This window comes from Elephantulus edwardii, unplaced genomic scaffold (genome assembly GCF_000299155.1).
Source record: "Elephantulus edwardii isolate Elephantulus edwardi_28Jun2011 unplaced genomic scaffold, EleEdw1.0 scaffold00261, whole genome shotgun sequence".
NCBI lineage: Eukaryota > Metazoa > Chordata > Mammalia > Macroscelidea > Macroscelididae > Elephantulus > Elephantulus edwardii.
In genome coordinates, this window is record NW_006400011.1 from 1,244,401 (window position 1) to 1,267,009 (window position 22,609).

Sequence of the window (22,609 nt, forward strand, 5' to 3'; positions counted from 1 at the left end):
ACTGTCTTCAGTCTGCATTGTATTCTCAATTCTCCCCACATCTTCTCTTTTGTCTTCTTTATCTGTCCTCCAATAAATGTTTTGAAACTCATATTAATGACTGTTTATTGGAAAATCTGGATTGTTATAACTTCAACATTTATAAAAGAAATGTCAATTTGTTACAAGAGAAATAGCCTTTCACTGATGGCATTTTTTGTGTAACAGATGGGATATTAGGTATGGTTGGTCAGTAATACAATTTTACAGCCACAATTCAAAAATAACCCCCACTATTTTAACATGTATTTCAGTATCTATCAGTGACATTTACCCAGGGAGAATTTAAGTTAAAGATTTCCCAAACCAAAAAACATTATTCTCAGAAATACAAGTAAAGTAAGTGTAATCTTTTTGAGTAATATTTTTCCTAAACCACACAAAGAAACTCAATTAAAAATTTTAAAAATAGACCTTAAAATCATTCTAAAAGTGTTTTGTTTTTCCATGATACTAGGGTATAATTATTTTAATTTTTCAAAGAAAATTGAAACTATAACTGAAATATTTCAAAATGAAGTGACATATCCTTTGATGTATTGGAAGAGTTTGATGAAATTTCTTTTTATGCCATACAGCGGATCAAATAAGGATCAGGAAATATATCCGAGAGTTTACACTATTGAGAAAATATTAGCTTGCCAAGAGCTTTTAGTTTCCATCTTTGCAGCAGTTAAATAAGGATAATCCCCAGCATACAGAAATGGAACTGTAGTGCACTCATTTATGCTCTATTTAAAAAGATACAATGTTTAAATTTAAAATTTTGTATGAACATGCAATACTAGATTGGATGATTAATCCATTTGAAATTGATGTGAAACATGTTAGGCAATAATTCATGGCGAGTTAATTAAAAAAATTATTTTGAAGCCAAAACATGATTTAATACATCTAATTATGACAGGTTTTGGACCCAATTAAAACTTACATACCAGCTCCTTGGATGGACTAGATTTATTATTATAGCATTTCCAGCTATGTATTTCAATTAAAACAGAAGTCTTTGTGTAATAGTTACTAAATGACAACAAAATCAATGGTAAATACATAAGAAAGAAGACTTGACATTTTGGACGTGTTACGGTTTTGTTGTTTTTGTTTGTTTTGCTGTTTTTTTTTCCTTTTCCTAAGCAGTAGAGAAACCAAATGCTATTAAACCAAGCTACTCCCTGGAGGCAAGGATTCTGGGGCTTCGTCTGACATACTTTGGACATGTTGCCAGGAGGGACGGGTCCTTGGAGAGGGACATCATGCTTGGGAGGGTGGAGGGACAGCGCAGGAGGGGAAGACCCTCTATGAGTTGGATTGATTCGGTGACTGGGGTAATCGGGATGGGTGTGTCAGAGGCGGTGCGGTTGGCGCAGGATAGAGCAGGATTTAGGGCTGTTGTGCATAGGGTCGCTATGAGTCGGAAACGACTCGACGGCACATAACAACAACAACAACAACATTAAATTAGTAGAGTCCTCTGAAGTACAGAAAGAAGTCCATTGAACGACTTTAGTAACAGTCATTTAAGCAATATTTCACAATCACTAACTTGTTTGAGCTTTTGAGTACAACTTATAACAATCCTAAGAACAGTAAGCAGTTCTGAAGCCTAGTCTATCCTGAACCATCCTTATCATTCTTGGCATATTTGAGCTGATTGCTGCTAACCCTGTATCAATCCATCTCCTTGAGCATCTTCCTCTTTTACAGACCTTCCACTTTTCCAAGCATGTTATCCCTTTCCAAGGAATATAACTTCTGACAATGTGCCCAAAGTATGCAAGACAATGTAAATGTAAGATGTTTTTGCTTCTAAGGAACGCTCTGACTACACTTTATCCAAGATATATTCATTTGTTCTTTTGATTGTTCATGGGATATTCAGTTATTGTTGTTTGTTGTTATGTGCTATTGAGTTGCCTGAGAGCCATAGCAACCCTACGTCCAGCAGCTCTGAACCCTGCCCTGTCTTGAGTCTGTCTCACTAATTCTGACACACCACCCCCATTGTTCCAGTTACTGTATTAATCCATCTCATCTGGGGTCTTCCTCTCCTGCGCTGTCAGCATGATGTCCCTCTCTAAGGATTGATCTCTCCTGGCCTCCTGCTCAAAGTATCCAGTACTGTCTTCTAATTTCAAAACTCAGGGGTATAAATTCTGTCACTCATTTGTTGCCCAGTTCTCAGATGCATAGCAGGTGATTGAAAAGTCATGCCTTGAATCAGGTGCACTTTGGTCTTTAAACTGCTATCGTTGATCTTCAGGATTTTGGCAAGGTCCCTAACAACAGACTTTCCCAATGCAGGCTTTCACAGGAGTCTTCTGATCTTCTGACTGCTGGTACTGTCGATACAAGTAAGATGCAATCACTGACAATTTCAGTCGTTTCACTATCTATCATGATATTGCCTATTGGTACAGTGTTGAAAATGTTTTTCTTCTTGATGTTTGTAAGGGGCAAAGATTGTAAAGGGCTGTATCCTTGGGATGTGGTTGTGTGTCTTGCACAGAGGTGCCTTCAAAGGAAAATTGCAAGCAGCTCTTATCAGGCACTCTGAGAAACAGTTCTTATACATCTTGAGACACTTATTCCTTTGAGAGTAGAAGCCAGTATTCCAGTTCTTGATAAGGTTGTTGCAAAAGTAAGAAAGCACAGTTTATGAATACAAAGAAGTATTGCTTGAATATAGGTCTTTTATCTATCTATGTACTTGGTCCTTGTTAAGTGCCATTGAGTTGTAGGCAACTCATAGTGACCCTATGAACGAAAGACCTGAACATTTGTATAACTTCCATCCTTTCTGTAGGTTCATAGGGTTTCCAGAGGCAAGCTATTTCAGAAGTGGATGCCACTCCTGCTTCCAAGTTTGTTTTAATTAGGAAGCTCCACCAAACAATGTCCACCACAGGTATCCATTTTCACATTTGACACATCAGTGTCACGGTGTTCAGTTTCACAGCAACCACGAGTTACCTCCGGACAGCAAGAAACTGAACAGGTATAGAAAAAGGCCACAGACATGGCATACATTAACGCAGTTTTAAACCATGCAGTGTTTCCTTGCTTTGTTTGGAGGACAGTTTCTTAGTCTAGGTTTAGGTTTTATATGAATACTACTAAATACTCTGGGATTCTCATTCTTCTGAATGTTAGCCTTAAGTCATCATGATGCACACAACCAAGTGTGTTTACACAGTCAATAAAGCACAAATAGACATTATTCTGTTATTCTCTGCTTGCAGCTAAGATCCATGTTAAATCACCAGTGATATTTGTGGTGTCACGGCCGCCTCTAAAGCTAGCTTGAAATTCTGGCTATTCTCTTTCTATGTACTGCTCTAACCATTTTTGGAAGCTTTTCAGCAATATTTTGCTTACATGTGACAGAAATGATATTTTTAATCATTTCCACATTCTTTTGGGTCTTCTTTCTTGGGATGTGAACATTAAAAATTAAAATCATCTGCTAAAGATTTTTCTGTTTTTCAGTTTTAAGCCTATAGTCTTATAAGGTTTAACTTGTATTTACTCTGTAACATTTAGTTTTTACTTTTTTTTCTAGCCAGTCTTCTATTTTAGGAGACCTACAGCCTGTATAAAGGAAGGAAATGGAATGTTTGCTCTAATAATAAGACTGGATTTTAGGTGAGAAATTGCTTCTCTTTCTTTGAGTAATTGGCAAGAATTTTAGCTAGTTACGTAGTCATTTTTTTTCTCTTTTAATAAAAATATAAGTGCTAACAAACAGGTTCCTAGTTTAAGTTTACCCAGCAGTACCTCCAAGTCATTTACCATTAACAGTCAATTCCAAGCTGTGGTTACTATCTGAGACTTGGTGTTCCTAATTTACCCCCAACACAACTCTCTCTCTGTAATCAAACTTAAACTTCTTCAAGAAGTAACCTGATGTTCTAGGAAATATCAGAGACTGGAGCAACTGCAAATTTTACAGATAGGCTGTATACAGGAATCAAAGATATAATCCTTGCTGTGTCCTTAGAAGAAAAAGATGCAGATATAGCTAAAAGCACTGAGCAGTACAGGGCAGAATGCAACATATGAGAGGCAGAAAAGATCTTCTGCGACTGGTCACCTTAAGAGTCCAGGATGCATAATGCAGGAGGTGACAGTAACCTTGAGGTAAGAGATAAAATCTCCATTACCACCTTCTTCCTTCTACTTCAGACTGACTCCTTCACGTGCTTCTGGTCAGGAAGATAATACTTGCCAACCATTGACAATCCTTGATGTGTGTATATTAAGTATGGTGGTCTATGTTTTAGTTAACCCACGGCCATTGAGTTGATTCTGACATATGGTTACCCTCCGTTAAGTCTCCAAGACTATAAATCTCTGAGACTGTCTCATGAACCAGGGAGCTGCACCACCAATGAACCTTGTGTTTGAGCAGGAATATTTGAATTTAACGAATTTCAGTAGTGTTTGGACAACACTCCAAGCAGGAAAGGAAAATGCAAGTAAAGTGAGTAAAACCCTTACCTCATTGTAATATATATCTGTTCTGACTTTCACACATGTACTGTAAATACTCATAAAGTGCCAGAAACAATCCTTCCATACAGAAACTACCACAAACAGTTAGGTAACCTTGAGTTTGAGTTATGTGGAACTACAGAACAGAGGAAAAAAAGAGAGAGAGAACACAGTTACTGAATACTTGCCAGCTACTGGGGTATACAGAGAGACCATTTTCCTTTTCTTTTTTTTTTTTTTTTTGTTTGATTGAGTCAACAGTTACATTCTATTTTTGCAAAACTAAATGTTTAACTCATAACTCAAATTCATGATCATCAAGTCATAACCATCTCCCGGCTGACCCCATAATGGAGATAAACTACACAGTAGCAAATTGTCAGTCTTCCTCTCATAGGACCATGGTAAATTTGAACCTTCAATTTACTACTGATTATATCACCATAGCATCCATAGCTCATAAAGGTTTTGTAATTATGATTTAACATTCTCATACTGGGGGCAAGGCAATTTAGACTTGACAACTAGCAAGAAGAAAAAGAGTCCATCAAGCTCACTTCTTGTTATGCACCATTGAGTAAGAACCAATCCATAGCTGACCCTCTAGTAGGTTTTCAGAGGCAATAAGTTGCATGGAAAGAGATTTTCCCCTCATTCTTCCATAAAGCAACTTGAGAGTTCAGTGTGTTTTTGTGTTGGCAGCCCAACTTACTACTAAGCCATCAGTTCTTCCTCTCCAGTGAAAAGACAATATTGTGTTCAGACAATATTATGTGCAATCTACACTGCCTTCATCTCAGCTTTGCCTAAAATGGTCACAGTTAATTCTTTGGAGAAAACTTTTCTTCTCATTCTGCCTCCTGAAGCAATAACACTGGTTCCATGAAAAGCTTGATGTATTGATGTTCCCTAAAATGCTTGGCTGGGTTAATGAATAGTTCAGCTAAGCTCAAACCCACTGGTACATGTTGGACCAGTGCAGCTGTTCAACCATCGTGCCAAATATGCAAAATTGGAAGCTCTACTCAGAGAGCAGAATTAATTAAGTGGTTCTCCTAACTCTGGCCAATGTTCCCCTTGATGGAGCTTATTATATTTTTTTATTGACTCTTTGGCTGTTACCAATGGCTCATCTCTCTGCAGTTTGGAAGAATATAGACTAGCAGATGAAAGGCATCCTTCTTTGGGACAACAAATTATGAAAATAAACCACAGCTGCCAATTAAAATATCTGAGTGACTTGTGTTGATGTCTCTTAAGAAGGCCCATTCTCTTTGAGCAACAAAAATCTATCTGCTACTAAGCTTTTCTGTCCAGATTGCTGCAATTACAACCTGAATCTGTCATCATACTGGTGTGGCCACACAACTACCCTCAATGACAGTGTAGGACCAAATGTTTCTTATATTGACACTGTAACTGCATACAATAATACTAAGTACCAACAATTCTTCAACTACTTGCCAATAAGTAACAAAGCTTAAAATAAAATTAAGTTAGATATCAAAGGTAGAAATATATCTTAAAACATCTAATATTTGCAAATTAAACAAAATTACTTCTAAATAATTCATGGATGATGTTGTTGTTGTGTTAGGTGCTGTCAAGTCGAATACGACTCACGGGGACCCTATGACCTAAAGATCTGGACCCTGTTCTATCCTGAGCCATCATCTCACTTCCTGCCACACAGAGCTCCTTGTAGCAGTCACCATGTCAATCCACCTCACTTAAAGGTCTTTCCTTCCTTCATCAACCGTCTGCCCTACCCAACATTATGTCGTTCTCCAAGGAATAGACACTTCTAAAAAGAATTCTTTTTATTAACAGAAAAGAAAACACAAAATACAAATTTGAGGGTATTTTCCTGTATCAGTGCTTAGGAAAAAACCATTTAACATTAGAATGTTTGTATTAGAATGAGCTTGGCTGGTACAAAAATTAAAAATGATAAAAGAATAAATAATCAGTGAGAATAAAGGAATTACATTATGAGTAGAAATTTAGAAAATAAAATATTATTTGGCTGTCCCTGCATAGGAAAAAAAAAACCACTGAAGGATATCAATGATACAAGGAAAACATTCCAAAAGATTGATGGAGCACATTAACTCAAGCCTCCACAACTCTGAGTTGTGGTGCTGGAGAAGAATCTTGAACATACCATGGACTTCCAAGAAAACAAATAAGTTTGTCTTGGAGAGGGCGAAACCAAATTTCTTCTTGGAAGCTAAGATTTTGAACCTCCCTCTCACATGTTTTGGGCATGTGGCCAGGAGGCATCAGTCCTTGGAGAAGGATATCATGGTTAGAAGTGTGGAGGGAGAACACAGAAGAGGAAGACCCTGAATGAAATGGATTGATACAGTAACTAGGGCAATGGAATAAGTATGTTGGAATCAATGAGACTGGCTCAGGACAGGGCAGGCTTTAGAGCTGTTGTACACAGGGTTGCTACAAATTACAGACAACTTGACGGCATGTAACAACAACAACACAAAACAACATGGACACAATTGAATGTAAACCAATTCATTACGCATTTTTTCTCAAATAGCAATAAAAAGTTAATTATTAGTCTAGATATTATTGTTGTTGTTTATTGTCATTGAGTCAAATGGACTCAGTTGACTCTCCAGCAGATGTTCAAAGGCAGTAATTTACACTAGAGGACAATGCCCATCTTCTCTTATGTAGCATCTACTAGACTCGAACCATGTGCCTTTGGGTTAGCAGCACAATTCCTTAAATGTAGGCCAAGAGAGCCCCCTACTGTCTTAGATATTACAGGAGAAAATTATGGAATGAACTAAAAAAATAATAAAGATTATGAAAAATCTAGTTTATTGGTCTGATGGAGACTGATGGAACTCCCAAGACTATGGCCATTAGTCACACTTCAACCTGAAACTAAAATCATGCCTGACTCAACTTTCATTCAAACTAGGTGAACACCTGGGAGATACACACTCCTTAGAACAATCAAAATCTTTTGATGAAACTCAGAGGCAAGAAGTACCAGAAGACAGACGTATAGATAAGCACAAGGAGAAAATGAGAAGAGTGTTATTAAATGTGAACAATCTAATGACAAACCAAAATGTGTATGTATTGTCAAATAGAAAACCCGTTCATTTGTTCTTTAAACATTAATTCAAATTCTAATCAAAGTACTGAGAAAGAATGGTGTCTCTCTGAAGGCTAACGTGCACCTGATACAGGCCATGGTCTTTGCAATCACTTGTTATGCATCAGAGAGTTGGACAATGACTAGGGAGGATAGAAGGAGAATTGATGACTTTGAGCTGTGGTGCTGGAGAAGAGTGTTGAATGTTCCATGGACTGCTAGGAAAACAAACAGATTCATCCTAGAGAGGGTTAAACCAAACTGCTCCTTGGAAGCAAGGATTTTGAGGCTTCGTTTGACATACTTTGGACATGTTGTAAGAAGGGACTGGTCCTTGGAGAGGGACATCATGCTTGGGAGGGTAGAGGGACGGCACAGGAGGGGAAGACCCTCTATGAGGTGGATTGATTCAGTGACTGGGGTAATCAGGGTGAGTGTATCAGAGACAGTGCAATTGGCACAGGACAGAGAAGAGTTTAGGGCTGGTGTACATAGGGTTGCTATGAGTCGCAAGCAACTCGACAGCACATAACAACAACAAAAACAATAAAAGTTTAAAAATAAAATACAATGTAGAAAAAAACAATACATGAAAAACAAGATGCCATTATCTGTGAACTATCTTTACTTGTCGAAAGTATGATTACCTGTATAACAAATTCTGGGGGGAAAAATATGACAAGAAACAAAAAATAAAAACCTCATGAGAAATAACGAATACATTTGACTAGTTAATTGATACAAATTCGGTAAAAAATTTAATGTAATTTCTACATAAATAATTGTCCCACAGTGTTTCCAAAACTACAGTCTTTGTGAGAGCAGATTGCCACGTCTCTTTGCTGCAAAGCAGTTGGTGGGTTTGAACTGCCAGCTTTTCAGCTCGCAGCTGAGCATGTAAGCAGTACAAACTAGGACTCTAAAGAAATAATCACTGTCCAACTCCCACAATTATCAAAGTTTGAAAGACTGACAATACTAAGTCTTGTTGAGGTTACAGACCAAATGAAACTGCCAGTTCTGCTTCTTGGAGATGAATATTGAGAAATAAGTTAAGTTAAGCTAAGTTAAGTTAGGCTCATTCTTCCTAGGTGTCACATAAACCTTCGTTGTTATTAGGCAGCACTGAGTGTCCTCCAACTCATCACCACCTTATGCATAACAGATCTAGACCTAGTCACTCTCACACCACCCTCAAGGCCATAATTAGAGTCACTGTGTCAATGCATCTTGCACACAACAACTTTGCTTGAAGGTAAATAACATGTTCACATTTGCTAATTCCTTGAAATAGATAAAATAATATTAATCAGTAAAAGATAAATTTATGTCTACCTAGAATAAAATTAGGAGAATTGATGCCTTTGAGCTGTGATGCTGGAGAAGAGTATTGAGGGTACCATGGATTTTTAGGAAAACAAACAGATTTATCCTGGAAAGGGTCAAACCAGGTGGCTCCTTGGAGACATGGATTCTGAGGCTCCGTCTAACATACTTTGGACATGTTGTGAGGAGAGACCGGTCCTTGGAGAATGACATCATGCTTGGGAGGGTGGAGGGACAGCGCAGGAGGGGAAGGCGCTCTATGAAGTTGATTGATTCAGTGACTGGGGTAATCTGGATGGGTGTGTCGGAGACAGCGAGATTGGCACAGGACAGAGCAGAGTTTAGAGCTGTTGTACATAGGGTCGCTATGAGTCGCAAGCACAGAACAACAACAACAACAGAATAAGATAGATTGCTTATCAGTGCCTGACACCGAGCTGATTCTGATTCATGATGCCCCCACTTATGCAGAGTAGAACTGATCACTTAGCATTTTCAAGACTGACATTTCAGACTCAAAATGTGTTCCAGCTAGATGGGACACAACAACAACACCAACATTTAAGAAGTAAATCTCCTGGCTTTACATCTGAGACACTTACAGGTAAGCACTTACCTATTAATTAGTCCAATTTAGGGATGTCATGAGTCCCGTGCGACTCAACTGCCTGTAATAACAACAGGGATGCCTACAGAGGGCACGCCAGTGGCCTAGGGGATAGGCTTTGCATTACTAATCTAAAGATTAGTAAAGGAGAGTTCCTAGCTGCTCTGTGTGAGAAACATGGACAACCTCCTCCCATTCTAGTTACAACCTCTGAAAACCTCCTACAGTATCAGCTGAGTTGGTTCCAATTCAGCAGCACATAACAAACCAGCAGGGATTCCAATCCATTGAAATACTCCTCAATAATAAAAAGGAAGAAGCCACTCCCATGGGTAGTAGCACATATGAGTTGAAAAGATTAAATGTTTGCAGCAAGTCATGTGTTAAATGAATAAAACAAGACTCTAAAACTGTAGACTGTATGGTTTCAATTAGAACATGACATTCTGGAAAATGGAAAAGTTCTTTAGATAATAACCAATAAGTTGTGACCAGGAATCAAGGACTGAGGAAAGTTAGTGAATGTAAAGAAAACACCAAAGAAAACTTTAGAGTTGCTGCAAATATTTCATAATCTGATTGTTGTAATGATGGTATAATTTTATGTGTTTGCCAACCCTCATTGGATAGCTCAGTTAAATTGGTGTATTTTAAAAAATGTAAGTTACAGTATCATTCACTTATTTTAAAATAAATTATATATGTACTCTTTTACATATAACTATTCCTGAAATCCAAAGTTGAATATTTATCTATTATTTGTTTCTTATATTGAGATGACCATATGTGTCCTTTCATTTTGGGAAAGGTTTATGATCATCATAAGTCTTGATTTGTAGTATTAAACACATTCTGACTTGCTGGCAAAGAATGGTAAAAGCAAACCAATATTTTGTACTACTGGGAAGGAATTACCAGAAGGGCTAGGAGTTTATTCACTGTATGTTCAATTTTGCCTATAACTATCCCTGAAGAAGACATTCTGATTCATGAACACTAATTTTTATTCTATTCCCTCTTGAGCATATTTGCATATGTTTGTAATCTTATACTGCATTTAAGTAAATCATACTAATTAATATAAATAAACATACGTGACAAGTAATATTTGAACAATGACGATCATCTTAAAATATGACTGTATAAGGTAATTGGATTTCATTAGAATTAAAAATAGCACTTATTGAGGAAGAACAACACTTAAATGTGAATAAGGTTGATTTTTTTAACCATGTTATATCAAGGAAAGGACTGAGTTCAGTCACATGATTCCATTGGGTTTACTTACTACAAATTAAAATGAATAAGACAAGAAAATTAATATTGGATGCATGCATGTTTTGAAATATTTTTACTTGGGCATGAGCCAGGGATTAATGAATAGCCATTAAAATATCATTATCAAGTTATAAAAGATATATCACAAAGTAAATAATATCTCTCAACATAAGATTGAAATTTCTATATTTTAGGCATAATAATATTTTATAAGTGTCAGAAATATATATTCCAATTAAATTATGAGGTCATTAAGTGAACATCTATTAAATTACTTTCTTTTTTCAAGAACTATATTGCTATATATTTCATCCCTGTCTGATTTTCAGAGAAAGTAGTCAGAAGCACCTAAAAAATAGTTTCACAAAAATTACTTTAAGTATTGCATACACAAATAACCATTATTTTAAAATATCTTCAAAGTTATAAAAAAGGCAATGATTTCAGTAGCCAAAATGCACAATTTAGATTTTACTCTACTTTATAGTACAAGTAGAGAATTGTTACAATAGTATTAAATTTTATTTCAAGTTTGGTGTCAATCTCATGGCATTCCTAAGTATAATCTTATTATATTCATATGTTTAATTGCAAGACTAGATAGTGAAGAGATTGAGATTGTTAACAGCTTTTGTTTACTTGGCCCCACAGTCAGAACTCTTGGCACCAGCAGCCAGGGAATTAAAAGATGTATTGCGATGGGAAAGTCTGCTGTTAGAGACTTTTCCAAAGTAATGATGAACAATGACATCACTCTGGAGACTGAGGTGCACCTGATACAGGCCATGGTCTTTGCAATCACTTGCTATGCGTCAGAGAGCTGGACAATGACTAGGGAGGACAGAAGGAGAATTGACACCTTTGAGCTGTGGTGCTGGAGAAGAGTATTGAATATACTATGGACTACTAAGAAAACCAACAAGTTCATACTGGAGACGGTGAAACAGGCTGCTCCTTGGAGGCAAGGATTCTGAACCTTCATCTGACATGCTTTGGACATGTTGCAAAGAGGGACCAATGCTTGAAGAAGGGCGTCATGCTCGGGAGAGTGCAGGAGAGAAAGATCCTCTATGAGGTGGATTGATTCAGTGGCTGGGGTAATTGGGGTAGGTGTGTTGGAAACAGTGAGATTGGCACAGGATAGAGCAGGGTTTGGGGCTGTTGTACTTACGGTTGCTATGAGTCACAGGCGACTCGACTGCACATAACAACAATATCAACAGCTATAATAGTATTATTTTTCATGATTATTATTTTTTAAAAAGGTTTTTATTCAATCATTCATGTTTTTAACATTAATTGCAATCAATAAACACCATTTATTACATCTTCTCATTAAATTTTCACCATGCCCTTCTTTTGCCTTCCTTCACCCAACTCATCCATCTAACTTCTCATCAACCTTCTATAAATATTTCTAACTGTGCATTAAACTTTCATCAGCTTTTCCCAATCAATTATATTAGTAATATTAATTTGAAATATTTATCAGATTCCTATCAGGTGGCTAAAACTTAATAGTAGGAAGATACTGTGATGATCATGACCAAAAATTAGCTTGTCTACATGAAATTCCATTTGCATTGCTAATTTGTGTTTCTTATCCAGTCTATTTATGTGTAACCAACTTTCACTTTTATATTGCAAACTGTTAAAATGTGGATCAGGCCTCTTTCATTGAATACATACACACATAGTATATAGTACTTGACACAGTACTTACATATTTTTAAATGACTGAACAAATTAATACTTATCTCCTTCAAAATCTTAATTTTATTTGTTAAAAATTATAGATTTTTTAAATTTTATTTTTTTTTATTTTTTTTATATTTTTTACAGAGGTTTTGGATTTCCATTCATCCATTGCCGCAATTTTCTCCCTTCCCACCCCTCCCCACCAGCTCACTTCCTCCTCCAAAGAGAGAAAAAAGAAAAAAATTCCTTCATTAGTATACGATTCCCACGTCCCTTCCCCCCAACCCCTACCCCGAGTACACTTCTCTATGCAACCGTAATTCTGGATTCCTGTGCTAACCATAATACTCAATCATATATCACTTCTAATCTGTTCTTTCCCTCATCTGTTTCAATACAATATACATAATATTATTTTTAACCAGAGAATGAGACACTCTTTTAAATATCATAATCATTCAAAAGTTCAGAGGTTAAAAAACTCCCGAAAATACCCTCACAAAATTAAAAAAAAAAATACCTAAAGCACTTACGGTCATGAAAAGAGTTCTTCTGGTCTAGTGGTAAGAAGTTGCACTGCTAATCAAAGTCATATGGTTCAAATCCACTACATGTTCTGAGGGAGAACTATAAGCAATCACCTTCCATGTGATTTACTGCTTTTGGAAACTTTCTGGCAGGTCAGTTATGAGTTAGTTCCTAATTGAACACAGTGAATATTCAGTTTTGACCTTCATGAGCTTATCAACTAATAGGTGTGAAAAGACACAGAAGCAAATGAGTAGGACCAAATGTCTTAAATCTCTGAAGAAAAAAAATCATGATAATGACTAATATAAACTTTAATAAATGAGTATTAGACAAAACATGGTAGGAAATAAGATGGACTTCTTTTTCTTTTCTACAGTCTGAAAAAAAAATGTTTGCTCAAGGATCATCTCTAAGCAATTACTAATATACTTATCTATACTTGGACCAGGAAGCAGTCCTCAGAACAAAGCAGGGAAACCTTACATGGTTAAAAATTAGGAAGGAAGTGCATCAGGGATGTGTCCTGTCTCTATACCTTTTCAATCTTCAATCTATACACAGAACAGATCAATCCAGAGGCTGGGCTTTTTGAGGAGGAGTTTGGCATCAGGATAGGAGGTAGACTCATCAACAAACTGTTATGCAGATGACACAACCTTGTTTGCCAAAACTGAGGCAGACCTGAAGAATTTGCTGCAGAAGGTCAAGGACTGTAGTCTTAAATATGGATTAAAGCTCAACATCAAGAAGACAGAGATTCTCACCACTGAGTCAATTGGCAGCACCATGATAGATGGAGAAGAGATTGAGGTTAACAGTTACAGTTTACTTGGCTCCACAATCAACCGCCTTGGCAGCAGAAGTCAGGAAATCAAAACACAAATTGCATTATTAGGTAAATCTGCTGTTAGGGAGGAACCTTTCCAGAATATTGAGAAGCAACGACTAAGTTTAGAGACTAAGTTATGCCTGATCCAGGCCATGGTCTTTGCAATTACTTGATTTGTATTAGAGAGCCAGACAATGACTAAAAATGACAGAAGAACTGATGCCTGAGAATTGTGGTGCTGAAGAAGAGTCTTGAACATACCATGGACCACCAAAAATACAAATAAGTCTGTCTTGGAGAAGGTAAAACCAAGTTTCTCCTTGGAGGCTAGGATTTTGAAGCTCTGTCTTATACACTTTGGGCATGTGGCCAGGAGGGACCAATTCTCGGAGAAGGACATCAGGTACAGAAGGGTGGAGGTACAGTGCAGGAAATTAAGACCCTGGATGAGATGGATGGATACAATAACTAGGACAAAAGGGTAGGTGTATCAAAGTCAGTGAGAATGTCTCAGGAGAGGGCAGGATTCAGATCTATTTTACATAGGGTCGCTATGAATCGCAGGTGACTGGATGACACATAATAACAGCAACCCTCTATCATAATTTAGTATATGATAATTTTGTTTTCTGCTGTATGGCTAATACATAGTATTAGATAATAAATAAAGAAGCTATAAAAATTTGAATGAATCTCAGTATGAGAAATGCTCCAAATTATGAACAATACAAGTTGCTAACCAGAGTAATCAGTGCTCATTTGATTCATATGCTCTTTGATTAACAAGAACCAAATCCTTGTAGAATGTCTGCAATGCTATTTTTAGCTGCTGATTATTGAATGTGTAGGGTGACACTTCACACTATAAATATTCAAAGTTATCTATTACAGAAGTCCAACGTATTTCTTTTCCTTAGCTGAATAATTATGAGAGGAATGGTGTGGGAAATAGAAAAATCAGAAGACAAATGATACTGAAAGTTCAAAATAAGAAACTTAAAGTACTGGTATTAAATGATCGAATAAACAATGAAGTCATGTTTATGTAGTTATTTTTTTAGAACTACTCTCCAGAGGGTTTTCAAAGCCTGAAATTACAAAGAGTGGGTAGTGGTAGGTATACTTTAATGATGATTTATTTCATAAAACACAATGTATGTGAATGATTGTATGAAGCACAATGTGGGTAAACGAAAGCGTGAAACATAATGTATACGAATTTTTTATGCACACTAATATAAAATACAAATTTTAAAACCAAGCTGTTGTAAAATGGGACTGATATCAGGGTTGGGGTAAGAATGAGAAAGACTGGATAAATTGTGTATACTGCACTGAAACAGATGAGTGAATAATTTAAAAGCGATGTATGATAGGGTCTTATGGTTATCACAAGAGTCCACAATTAAGGTTGCATAGTGGCATGTATTTGGGGCGGTGGGAGGGGTGCGGGGGGATTGTGTACCAGGGAAGGAGTGTTTCTTTTACTTTTGAAAGAGAGGAGCGAACTTGGGGGGGGGGGGGGGGAGGGATGGACGGGGAGAGAAGTGCAGCAATGAATGAATGGAAATCCAAAATCTCTGTAAATGCTCATTAAAATTATTTTTAAAAAAGTTATAATAAATAGATCAACAGGAATTATTTCAGTGACACTCTTGGATGCATTTGAACCATCAAACTTTTAGTAGATGAATGTAAACAGTTTACTCCCCCCAGGACTTATATTGTTGTTGTTACTGTTGTTCTTGCTGTTGTTGTTATGTACCATTAAGTCACTAGTGACCCATAACAATCCTATGTGCAGCAGCTCTGAAGCCTGATTTGTCATGAACCACTCTCACTGATTCTGACACACCAACCCTCATTGCCCCAGTTACTGTATCAAGCATCTCATTTGGGGTCTTCTTTTCTGGGCCATCCTTCCACCCTTCTGAGCATGATGTCCTTCTTCAAGAATGGGTGCCTTTTGGCCATGTGTTCTAAGTATGTAAGACAGAGCTTCAAAATCCTAGCCTCCAAGAAGAGATTTGATTTCACCCTTTCCAAAACAACCTATTTGTTTTCTTGGAGGTCCATAGTATGTTCAAGACTCTTCTCCAGCACCACATTTCAGAGGTATTGATTCTTCTTCTGTCATCCTAAGTCAGGTCTCTGATACATAGCAAGTAATTGCAAAGACCATCATCTTGATTAGGTACATCTTAGTCTCTAGACTGATATCATTGTTTTTCAACACTCTTAAGAGGTTTCTGACAGCAGATGTTCCCAATGCAATTTGTCTTCTGATTTCCTGACTTCTGGTGCCAAGAGTATTGATTGTGGAGCCAAGCAAGCTGTACTTTTTAACAACCTCAATCTCTTCCTCATCTATCATGGGACTGAGAGTTGACCAAGTGGTGAGAATCTTTGTTCTCTTGATGTTGAAGAGCATATTGAAGACTACAGTCCTTGACCATCTGCAGCAAGTGCTTTTGGTCCTTTTAACAACTTATGCAAATACATTAATGTGACATAAGTCAAAACCAGCCACATATTATTATTTTATCCATGTACTAAATAATAACTATTTTGTGAGATAGAAGCAAATCAAATCACCAATATTATTTGACACAATATTTACTTTTCATATGATCTTAGCAATTTTATATTACCTTCCTGAACCCTACTTTCATCCTACTCTTCATTTTCCATTTTATACATCTTGATTAGATTATACAACAAATTAGCTATTAAAAAAGTTTTGGGCACACAAAAGTAGTCCACAAAAGTGAAATATCACAAAACACATAAAAGTTTAAAATTTTGTACTCTCAGTGGTAATGACCAGCACAAAATAGTTTTGCTAGTGGAGGTAGGGTAGGGAGAGATTAAAGAAAAACAAACAAAATAAATATAATGCCTTATCAAGAACATTTTAAGGGAATGTAAAGATGTCTCCTGAACTCTACGAGTAGTGACACTTCCAAAATATCTTTGTTTGTTCTGTTTTGGTTTTGGGGGGTAACACTTACTACAAAGAACCATATGTACTTTCCCATATGGCTTAGGTGAAACTTACTGTCCATACATCTCTTAACTTTAAAAAAACTCACCAAAGACATCCTTGTATAACTGTAATAAATATAGACCCTTCCCTTTTATCCAAACCTGCTTAAAGACAAAGTATTTGTACCCCAATGTTCATAGCAGCATTATTCCGCATCACAAGATCATGGAAACAGCCCAAATGCCCAACCGCAATTGAATGGATTAAGAAATTATGGTACATTCCTATGATGAAATACTACACAGCATTCAGGAGCAATGATTTTTAAAATAACTGCTTAAATTGGGAGGGACTGGAGAATATTATGTTAAGTGAACCAACTCAATCCAATAAGGACAAATACTGTATAAGAAAAAAATACTGTATAAGAACATTTTAAGGGAATTTGAAGATGTCTCCTGAACTCTACAAGTAGTGACACTTCCAAAATATCTTTATGTTTGTTTGTTTGTTTGTTTCGTTTTGTTTTTTGGGGGTAACACTTATTGCAAAGAACCGTATATACTTTGCCATATGACTTAGGTGAAACTTAATGTTCATTCATCTGTTAATTTTCAAAAGACTCACCGAAGTCATTGTAGAAATAGACAACTAGTAAAAGGTGCATGAGGATCCAAGGTGGGGAGGGGGAAAGCAGAGGGCTAAGGATGGGTGAAATGGGGTAGGGAAGGTGTAATCATAGGATTGTACAATTTGAAAGGGGGAGGAATGTGTAGGTAAAGGAAATGGCAAAGGTCTGGTGTGAAAAATTTTAAGCAAAATAATATAAAACAAATACTTGCTTTAAAAAATATGCAACATATTTAAATAAAAACCCACAATGTATGGGAGTAATCCTATGAAATACAATGTAAATGCAAGAATGTGTGAAACACAACATATATAAACAAAACACAATGCATCCAAATTTTGTATGCATTTCAATACAAAATATATTTTTTTAAAAAAGGCAAAGCATAGACTCCAAATTGCTGGAATTTTATTTCATAAATAACTAGCTGATATTTTAATTATTTATCCTCCTTAAAACTAGAAGGACATAGATACGAAAATATCCTTTTCAGCTAAATGACTGCAACTTGTCTTGATTTCAAAGAAATGTCCACTATATTTCATCCCATCTATAACTTTGTGTCCTTGTCTCTATAAAAGTCCAAGGAAAGCCACTCCACAGACATTTGATGGTTAGATACTTCTTTTACAACAGTTAAATAAAATCAATCCACTTTACAGTTTTGTTTAGATCGTATGCATAAACACCACAAGGACATTCATTTATATAGATAAAATCCTAACTAAATGCTTATTTCAATGAGGTAAGTCAGATGGTGTGCTGGCCAGAGAGCTATGCTACTGCCCCAATGGTGACACTTCCTCTGGCAGTTGGAATTCACTGGTTTCTCAATATCAGAAAATCAATGTAATTTTCCACATAAATTAAAAAATGGAAAAAGCCATATGATCATCTCAATTGATACAGAAAACTGTTTGATAAACTACAAAACAGCAAAAAATATTTCAGCAAAAAAAAATATAACAAAAACATCTTACATAATTAGGGTCATGTACGAGTAGTTCTGATGATATGATTGATGCCTTGTGCTGTTGTCAAAGGGCCATACATTCCTAGCTGTTCCAATCTGCCAGCAACGCTATGAGCGGTCTCTTCCTGTTAAGACTCACAGTATCAGAAACCCTACGGAAGCTCAGTGAGAATTAGAACCAGTTTGATTGTTTTTTATTTATACCGAATCAACTGCCAAAATTAGTGTATATGGAGAGATACTGAAAGCAATGTCTTCAAGAATGGGATGTAACAAGAGTGTCCACTATCACTACTCTTGTTTGACATTGTGCAGTAAATCCTAACCAAAGCAATAAGTCAAGAAAGGGAAATTAAAAGTGTCAAAATTGATAAGGAAGAAACAAATGTAAGAAATAACATTCAAGATTTTATGATCTTTCATGTAGATAATCCCAATATTTTCACAAGAAAATCACTGTAATTATTCAGCAAAGATAGGGTAAAACTTCAACATGGATTCCTCTATATTTACAAGGACAATGTAAAAAAAATTAGAAAATAATACTAGAAGGTAAGATTGCCAGCCAGGTGAAAAAGGGACAGCCTAAAATCACAGAAACAAAGTTATCATATACAAGGGCCTAGAAAGTAGAGCAGAAGATCAGGATTGAGAGACCTCCACGCAGAATCCAGACAGGGTAGCCAACACCGAGGGTCTGGAAGGCAGGATCACTGCTCCGAGGGCTTCAAACGACAGCTGATTGTTTCAAGCCTTGAGAGCAAGTGTAATGCATTCTGATGCATTTTGGGCTGGCTTGGTTGTCCATTATCCCTTCCTGCCCTGCAATCTTTCCCATGTGTAATGGAAATATCCATTTTGGGTCTGCTTTGCCATTGTACTTTGGAAACAGTTTGTATCATAGCTTTCACAGTTCACTAACAAAAAAGTAATGTTCCACGATGGTATACATTTAAAAAGTCTCACTCATATTTGTTCAGTAAACTAAAAAAATGAGCTTTGGACCAAGAGTTTATTAAAGACTTCCTCGGGATGAGATAATGCGGTAAATGTGTTTTGTATGTGGCAAGATAAGGAATTTGGGGAGCCAAAGGATGAAATGTTATGGATTAAATTGTTTCCTAGAAATGCATGATGTAAACCTTAACCTTTATGCCTGTAATAATAATAATATTGTTTTTGTTGTTATGTGCCGATGAGTCAGAACCTACTCATGGCTGACTTGTGGGGGGTTTTGAGAAACAGTAAATCACTCATCAGTTGAATGCTAATCTTTCTCCTGCAGAGCAGCTGGTTTATCTGAACCATGTGACTTTGGGTTGGCAGCACAACTTCTTACTAATAGGCCACCAGAGCTACATAAAACTACCTAGTAATGAATTTTTAGGGTGCAGCCGAGGGTCCTGAGCATAAAAGCAAGGCTGTTGTTGTTGTTATGTGCCGTCGAGTCGCTTGCGACTCATAGCGACCTTATGTACAACAGTCCTAAACTCCGCTCTGTCCTGTGCCAATCGCACTGTCTCTGACACTCCCATCCCAATTATCCCAGTCACTGAATCAATCCACCTCATAGAGGGCCTTCCTCTCCTGCGCCGTCCCTCCACCCTCCCAAGCACGATGTCCCTCTCCAAGGACCGGTCTCTCCTCACAACATGTCCAAAGTATGTTAGACGAGCCTCAGAATCCTTGCCTCCAAGGAGCCACCCGGTTTAACCCTTTCCAGGACAAATCTGTTTGTTTTCCTAGCAGTCCATGGTATTCTCAATACTCTTAGTGTAGAGTATTTGCTGGGTCAATCTTGCAAAAAATACAAAAGAAATTGAACATGAGTAGACAGCGAGAGAAAGAGACAGGGTAAGATAAATGGTTTCGTGACATAGGACTTCCAGTATAGTTAACTGTGAAAAAGAAATTTATACCTATCTATCATGCTCATGAAATTGAAGACTTAACAACTCTAAAAATATCAATTCTATCCAATGCGTTTTATAACTATAATGCAATCTTAATCCAAATACTAAAGAGATTATTTAATAAAATGACCAAACTATTATCCATCTATATATGAGAATGAATTGTTAATAGATTATTTATACATTATATATTATTACATACTACTATGTCTGAACCATTAATTATTGAACATTATTGAAAAAGAACAAAGTAGGAGTCCTCTCACTTCCTGATCTCACAATTTATCCTACAGTCACAGTAGTCAAAGGTCCGATACTGGTACATTGACCACAGATCAACAAATGGTACTTTGTGAAGACAGCAGTCAATGTCAGAGAAAAATTTATGTTTAAATTGTACACTGGGAAACCAATGTACTGTGTAAACTTTAATCTAAGACACAATAAAATACAAAAAAATACTACCTTTCAGGGGAAAAAAAGAAATCTCCATAAGGCATGTTTTCAAACCAACTATGAAACAACCAATTTCAAACTTAATTGCTATATGGTAATATGATAAGTGTTTCAAGGACACACTACAATAGAAATGCATTCATTGTAGAGCTAATTGATTCTTAGAAGTCTGAGGAGTCAGGAAACACTTCTACAGTAAAACAGTATTTGAATTAAATACCGAAGGATGAGTTGAAATTAACTCTAGTGATGGAGGCAAGAGAAGAAGGATGAACATTCCTTTGGAACAGAACTGAGATAAACAAAGAGAAAAGAGAGTGGAAAATAGTCAAAGGAAGATTGGCATATGATGAAACTGGGAATTGGCAAATGCCAGAATACACAAGGTCATAGAGTTGCTGGAAGATTTTTTTTTAATCCAAGAGTAATGGAAAGTGTATTTGAGACAATGGGAAGCTTTAATTATTTATAGGTGGTATCAAGTCAGCTCCAACTAGTAAAAATTCATTTACAACAGACCAGAATCCTGAATCACGTGTCATCCTCACAACCTCGGCGGTGCTCAAGTCCATTGTTAGAGTCATTATGCCAATTTATCTTGTTGATGGTTTTCTATTAATGTGGTGGTAAACAGGACAATGTGGAATAGATTGGAGAAACTTGGGAGGCACAATCAGCAGAATCCTATGGCTTAATAGTTACGAGAGAATAATGAACCACCACCAGGCATCTCCAAGGAGAGCTCCAAGAACACACTTTTTTGTAGCTGTACGGTGCCATCAGGTTAAATTAAACACATAGCAACCCTATGGACAACAGAACAAAACTTGCTCTATCCTGTGCCACTCACAATTTGACATGTTCAAGTTCTTTGTCAAAGTCACTGTGTCAGTCCATCTTGTTGAAGGTCTTCCTCTCTTTACCTGCCCTCTCTACTTCTTCCCCCAGCAAGATGTTATTTTCCAAAGACTTATTCCTCCTGATAGCATGCCCAAAGTATATGAGACAAAGTTTCACAATTCTTTTCTTTAAAGAACCTTCTGGTTACACTTCCTCTGAGATACAGTTGTGTGTTCCTTTCACACTTCTTGGCATATTCAATACTCTTCATCCATTCAGTTCAAAGACATCAATGCTTCTTTGATTTTCCTTATTGATTGGCCAACTTTAAGACGCCTAGGAAGCAATTTTATTTGGCTATCTTTTCTTCTATCAGATACACCTGAGTCTCCAAGGTGATATCCTTGTCTTTTAGCCCTTTAAAAACATCTTGACAACCAATTTACCCAAGACAACAAAAACCCAAGGCTTTTGATTTATTGACTGCTGCTGTCATAGATGTTGACTGTGGATACAAGTAAAATGAAATTGTTGACACCTTCGATCTTTCCTCCATATATTATGATGTCTGTTTGCAAAAAATAAATCCCAGAAATTTATGAAATACTAACTGAGCTATAGAAAAAAATTCATGCAGCTTTGGACATGCTCACTAGCCTATCTCAAGAAATTTGGAAGGTATCCACCTGGCCAACAGCATACCTTAATAGACTGTGGTTGTTGGTATGTGCTGTCGAGTCGTTTCCGACTCATAGCGACCCTATGCACAACAGCCCTAAACCCTGCTCTATCCTGCGCTAACTGCACCACCTCTGACACACGCATCCCGATTACCCCAGTCACCGAATCAATCCATCTCATAGAGGGTCTTCCCCTCCTGCGCT